Raw genomic sequence first — 6,000 nt, 5'->3', positions numbered from 1 at the left:
GGCATCAGTTTCCTTTATGAATAGAGTATCAGGTGACTTGGGTTAAGTATGATCCTAAAGTTTCTCCATAAAAGGAGCATTGCTTCTGTGGATTTAAACTATTACTTGAAAACAAACTTCACATATAAATCAATAAAATCAACATTTATTGAGTACCCAGCTCTGTGTTCAGGCACCAGGGAATCAAGAACAAATCTGTATCATTGAGGAATGCATTTAGTGGGAAAACAGACAAAAGAGGGAACTTTATTGGTAAAAAAGTAAAAAAAAAAAAAGATTACTTGGAATAGTTTAACATTCCTTTTAAAACAAAGCAGTCTGACCTGTATGTTTCCCAAACTATTAAATATAACTTTTTTTGCCTTTCAAAATGTCTCCCCATTTATTCAGTTTTTCTGGAGGAAAAAATTACAAAGTAGAGGGAACATACAGTTTCCCTGAAGTTGTAATCATTTTTGTAAGATAGGCATACTGTAGCCCCTCGGGGCTGTATTTGTAGTGTGCTTTCTGGGCCACCAACATCAGAAGCATATAAAAGACACAGAATTCTAGTGACCCCCACCAGTCTTAACTGAATTCAGAATCTCTGAGTGTGGGACTGGGAATCTGCATTAAATAGCAAGCCAATTATGTGCACTTCTCATATTTTAAGGAGAAATCTTAAGAAATTTTAAGTTAAAAAAATTGTTTTTTAAATATAAAAAATTTGAAATTTACAAGATGCTATCTATATTAGCATACAAACCAAAAAGCATTTTGGTGTTAAAACATATCTATTAATTTATACTTCATCAGAATGAAAACTTACTTTGTGATGATTTCCTGTAACTTAAGATATGATACTTAGGGCCTCCTCTGATGGAAGTTTTTCCAAAATTGAAAACTTTGTAGAACTGAAATTCAGGGCTAGTTTCACTAACATCAGATATAGTCCTATTCCTCATTAAACTTCTGTCACCGTTATGATTTAATGAAATCCCACTTTCGTCAAATCCATTATGCATTCTTGAAACTCAAATGAATCAACAGTTGCTTTCTCAACACACCATTGTCCAAGGCAGGTTTATCTTTAGTAATGGTTTGCTGGATTCAGCTGTCAGCTAAAGTATACAAATAAGTTTTAAAACAAACCAACCGGGCTTCCCTGGTGGCTGCAGTGGTTGGGAGTCTGCCTGCCGATGCAGGGGACACGGGTTTGTGCCCCAGTCCGGGGAGATCCCACATGCCGCGGAGCAGCTGGGCCCGTGAACCATGGCCGCTGAGCCTGCGCGTCCGGAGCCTGTGCTCCGCAACGGGAGGGGCCACAGCAGTGAGAGGCCCAAGTACCGCAAAAAAAAAAAAAAAAAAAACCAACCAACTTGGTGGGGGGCTGGGGGGGGCGAGGTGCACACCTAAATGGGCCAGAAAGGTTCAACTTTTATTTCCTTACTGCTCAGTATGAAGACAAAATTATCAATGTCCATATTAAGTATTCTGCAATCTACAACACAACTTTGTGGCTACAGCCACACCTCCACAGTGGCAATTTAAGCTTAAATTACATAAAATTAAAAATTGACTTCCTTAGTCATAAGAGCCACATTTCCAGGGCTCAAAAGTAATGTGTGATTAGTGGCCACCATATTGGACAGCACAACTATGGGGTATTTCCATCACTGCAGAAGGTTCTCGTGGGCAGTGCTAATCTAGAGCATTAGCAAGTGCACAAAGAAGTGTTTGAGAGGCCAATCTATCAAACCTTATAAAGACACCTTTCATTTAGGGTTGGCTAGCCATCAAGGAATATACTAGGAGCTTAAGTACAAGACTCAACAAGAGCCTGTGCCCTCAAGAAGCTCCGAATAGTTAAGAGAATTTAAACAAGCAACAACAACAACCTGAGAAGTGCTATGATTCAACCTGCTCTGGGACCAAGAGAAAGCAATACTAACTTTTTTGTAGGCGAGTCTGGCTTAAAGGACGGCAGATCACAGAAGTCAAGATGATATTTGAGTCTTAACAGTTTTTACTGGAAGGGTAAGGATTATCAAGGGTAGCATTCCAGGAGGAACCACCCTACAAAGAGGTCTGATAATCTCACTATGATTTGGGTAAACAGCAGTCAATTCAGTGTGACTTGAGAAGTAGTGTTTGTGTGTATATGCAGAAAACTGTGGCAAAGGAAAAAGCTGTTAAGGTGAGATCAGTACGTTGAGGGACCTTGCACATCACAATTGCAACGATGGAATTCATCCTGTCAGTAGTTAGGGAGCCAATAATGGAGTTGGATCAGTTATTTTCATGCTCTATCTTTATGTTAGGACAACTGTCTTGGACACACAAAAGCTGTAACAGCAGATACCGGAGATGGAGACACTAGTTCAGAGGCTACTAGCATTATGGCAACTGAGCTCAGTTACTGATGAGAACAGCACTGGAGATGGACTGAAAAGTATTCAAAGGACATAAAAGAGAGATGTTGCTGAACCTCACACCCAATTCTCAGGAAAGCAGTAGCCAAAATCATGTGGACTGAGAAGAGGGTCAGGAGTAGAATCCCAGATGAGGGAAAAGGACAAAATGAAAATTAAGGTGAAGATTCAAGAATATCCGTAAAGGAGAAATAAACGCGTTGCTGGGCAAGAGTGAGACCTATGCTCAAGTTGGGTAGCCTGTGTGGTTTCATGACTTCCAGGCTACCAAAACAGGAGAGAAGAAAGCCAATGGTATGTCTGGGACTAAATGAACAAGTAAAACAAATAGAAAATGGGCTGAAAGCATGAGTGAGAGTTGCTAAAATGCCTGACCCTGGGGATGCAAGGGTGGGGGACTAAAATTTTAAGATTAAGATTTAAATCTAAGATGCTCTATTTTGATGGTGTAGCAAGGGCTTCAAATGGGTAAAGTTTAAAACTCAGGAGATCATGCCTTTCATCTACCTCCCTTAATCTCCAGGAAAAATGCGAAAAAAGATCTTAAGAACTAATAACACGCAGTCTCGCTGCATAAAATCAGCCCCAGGTGTTGCCTGGACTCCACTTATCCCCTCCACCCCTATTATAATTACTTTGTGACACAAACTCAAGTCTGTGGGTAGAGAAACTGGGCTCGTCCTCATAATCTTACACCTGCTCAGTTTCCTGCAGGACAACGCCCAGGAATCAGGTTAAGCGTGGGCAAAAGAATCCCGCCCACAATCGAGAAGGAGCGACTCGACATGGAGGCGATGACAAGATCGCGGGGGAGGGAGGGATTTTTCTAGGCCCAGGGCGGTCCTTGGGAGACAGGAGGCAGCCGAGAACTCCCATAAAGGTATTGCGGCACTCCCCTCCCCCTGCCGAGCAGGGTGCGGCCTTCTCTCCGCCCCCTCCTCTGCAGCTCCTTCTGGATTGCAGCTCGCGCCGATTTTTGGAGAACATGCGCCTCCCACCCACAAACCACCAGGACGGACCCCCGCTCCTTCCTCCACCCCCACGGGTCCGGGAGCACGTCGGGCTAGTCTCGTCCTTCAGCCGGCGGACGCCCAGGGCGGAGCCGCAGTCGCCGCCACCCAGAAGCCTCGGCCCTGCAGCCCGCCCCCGCCTCCAGCGCGCGCTTCCTGCCACGTTGCGCAGGGGCGCGGGGCCAGACACTGCGGCGCTGAGCCTCGGGGAGGGCCGTACCAACGACCGCCTCCCCGCCGACCCGCGCAGTGGTTTCGCTCATTTGGGACCCGAGCCAATAACAAGGGGCCGGTGCCGGGGCTTCAGCAGCCAATCAGATGCCGAAGCCAAGCAGGCGGCGGGTAAACCGACTCCCCAGAAGGAAGGGGAGGGTGGCAGGACGTCCGCACGGAGCCACTTTCACTGACCCTCTCCTCCCCCCGCCGCGGGAGGCCGACCGCGCCCGCCAGTCCGGCTCTCTCCCCACCCCACCTACCTACCCGCCCCAGGGGGCAATGCGAGTCTCTAGGCGGCTGCGCACTCCCGAGGCTGTAACTGACAGGCGCTTTGCTCCAACCAAAACACGCCATTTGTGTTTTCACACACGGCGGGAGGAGCGGCAACCAATCAGTGACAGCAGAAAAGCCGGAAGCGCCCCCCCTCTGAGGGAGCAATGGCTCCGTCCGGATTCGAGCCTTTTCCGCTCCCTTCTCCCTCCCCCTCCGGTTGCCGCAGGGCGGGCCACACTCCCGCCTGCCTCTAACCACCTCTTTCCCCTGCAGCGTAACAAACGCTATGCTCCCGACTTCCCGCGGGGGAAGGTGACCCCCAGCTACCGGCCAGACGGCGTCAGCCACCACCTCCCCCCCCACCGGCAAACCGCCAGGTCCCCCCTCTCCCACCAGAGTTCCGCTCCCCTACCTAGCCGAGGCTCTCTGAGGAGCGGGAGCTTCAGAGCACAGCCTCTTCTCTAGGCGGCCCCGGCGGCTTCCGCTGATTGGCGGCGAGTTGGCCAATGAGTGCGGGGCGGTGGGCGGAGGGGCCAATGGCGGTGCGGGAGGGGGCGTGTCCCGGGTGCCCCTGGCGCCGGTGCTGGGAATCCCCGTGCGGTCAGTGGCGTTTCCGCTCGGGCAGCGGGCTGAGTGAGCTGCTGCCGCTGCCGCCGCCGCCGACGCCGCCGCCGACGCCGCCGCCGCCGCCGGGGGAGGGGCGGCCGCCGCCCGCCTGCGCTCAGAGACTCACGCAGCCCCAGTCCCGCCAGTTCGCCAACACTGTAGTGCCGGCCCCCCTTCCTTTCCTGGCCCTTCCCCCTCCCCGGCTTCGGCTCGCTCCGCCTTTCTGCCCCCCACCCCCACCTCACGGGCACGGGCCATTCCCGGCCAGGAAACGCCGTGGCGCCGCGTTGGGCCTAACTCGAGTCCTGCTGCCTCCCGGGAGTGCCGTGCGCCGCAGCCCGGGCCCAGGCCTGGGACAAGGTAAGGGTCCAACAGAAAAGCGAGACCTACCCTCACGACCGGGCCCCGGGGGAGGGAAGGGTCACCTCCTCCGTCTCCCCGCGCTCGCTCTCGGGACGTGGGCCTGGCCCTCCCCAGGCCCTCAGCAAGGAGGATGCTGCCCCTTCTCATCCCGCTCGCCGCCCCCCACACATCGTTGCACCCCTCTTGCCCAGGCAGAGAGGCTCCGTCGGTAATCTCGTCGACCCCGCTACCCTTTTCATGTCTTTCCTGGGTCAGGACGTTTCCCCTCCCCCCACGCCTCTTCATCCCTTTTCCTGGGAACTGCCTACTCCACGTTTACCTTTTACTTGAGGGTAGGCCTCTCTCTGGTCTCCCCTCAAAATACACAGGCACACTTCTTCCCCTCCCCAAACCTCACCCCCACCCCCGTTCGCGCGGCCTTGTGACAACTCTGATCCCTCTGGGGGCCTCGATCTCCATCCCCCCCCCCACAGAATGTTTCTGGACGCCTTCCCTCTCGGCCAGGGTCCCCATCGCAGATGATTGCTTCGTTCCCCACACTAAAGACGTTACCTTCGCCACCCCCAGCTCGCATTCTTGGGCTCCCGGTGGCGTTTGCCCCAGTATCTCTGAGATGGCCCTACTGAATTTGTAGGGTTCTCGCTTGGAGTGGAGCCAGATTGTGTCGTTTTGCCTGCCTTGGGCGTGGAGAGCGATCATTTGCGAACGTCTTTAAAGGCAGAAAAATGTAGCCTTTATGAATTCCCTTTCCGTCTGTGCGGAACCCAGAGATGCGAAGTGAATGGTGGTGAGGAAGAGCCCTGGTTTTAAGTAGGTGAATCGCGTGAGAGGGAAAGTTTAACTGTCGGGAAAGCCCCTTCTCTGCTAATTTATTCTACAGAGTTCTTTTGCTTGTCTCACTTCTTAGGAATAACTGGTCTTTCCCGTGTATACTGGTGCTGGAGCCAGCTCTGCTGGTCTGGGTCAGGGGTGCGTGTATGACCTGCATTTTCTGCTTTCTCATGTTACTCGTGCAGTGTGTTCACCCCTAACTCATTTCTTGACCAGACCTCTGGGTTCCGTTGGGCTTTGTCGGTAGTTAGTTCATTTTTCCAGTTTTCTCCTTTCTTGTAGTACTGGAA

The 6,000-nt window shown here is 51.7% G+C and overlaps 1 protein-coding gene and 1 pseudogene across 22 annotated transcripts in view; one reads left to right on the top strand and one right to left on the bottom strand.

The window, feature by feature from the left end:
* Positions 1-1,310: 1,310 nt before the first annotated feature.
* LOC116761959 lies at positions 1,311-4,243 on the bottom strand (annotated as a pseudogene).
* Positions 4,244-4,513: 270 nt separating this feature from the next.
* SETD5 (SET domain containing 5) overlaps positions 4,514-6,000 on the top strand; it is an 80,658-nt gene continuing 79,171 nt past the window's right edge. For 19 of the 22 annotated variants that reach the window (XM_032650429.1, XM_032650440.1, XM_032650437.1 and 16 more), the window contains exon 1: positions 4,534-4,876. The gene's annotated coding sequence lies outside the window, so the exon portion shown is untranslated. Of the gene's footprint in view, positions 4,877-6,000 lie in introns of all 22 variants that reach the window. The other 3 variants (XM_032650443.1, XM_032650448.1, XM_032650449.1) reach the window with 1 other exon arrangement.

Source organism: Phocoena sinus, chromosome 11 (assembly GCF_008692025.1).
Source record: "Phocoena sinus isolate mPhoSin1 chromosome 11, mPhoSin1.pri, whole genome shotgun sequence".
NCBI lineage: Eukaryota > Metazoa > Chordata > Mammalia > Artiodactyla > Phocoenidae > Phocoena > Phocoena sinus.
Note: the sequence above shows the minus strand (reverse complement) of the source record. Positions and strands in the feature narration are given on the sequence as shown.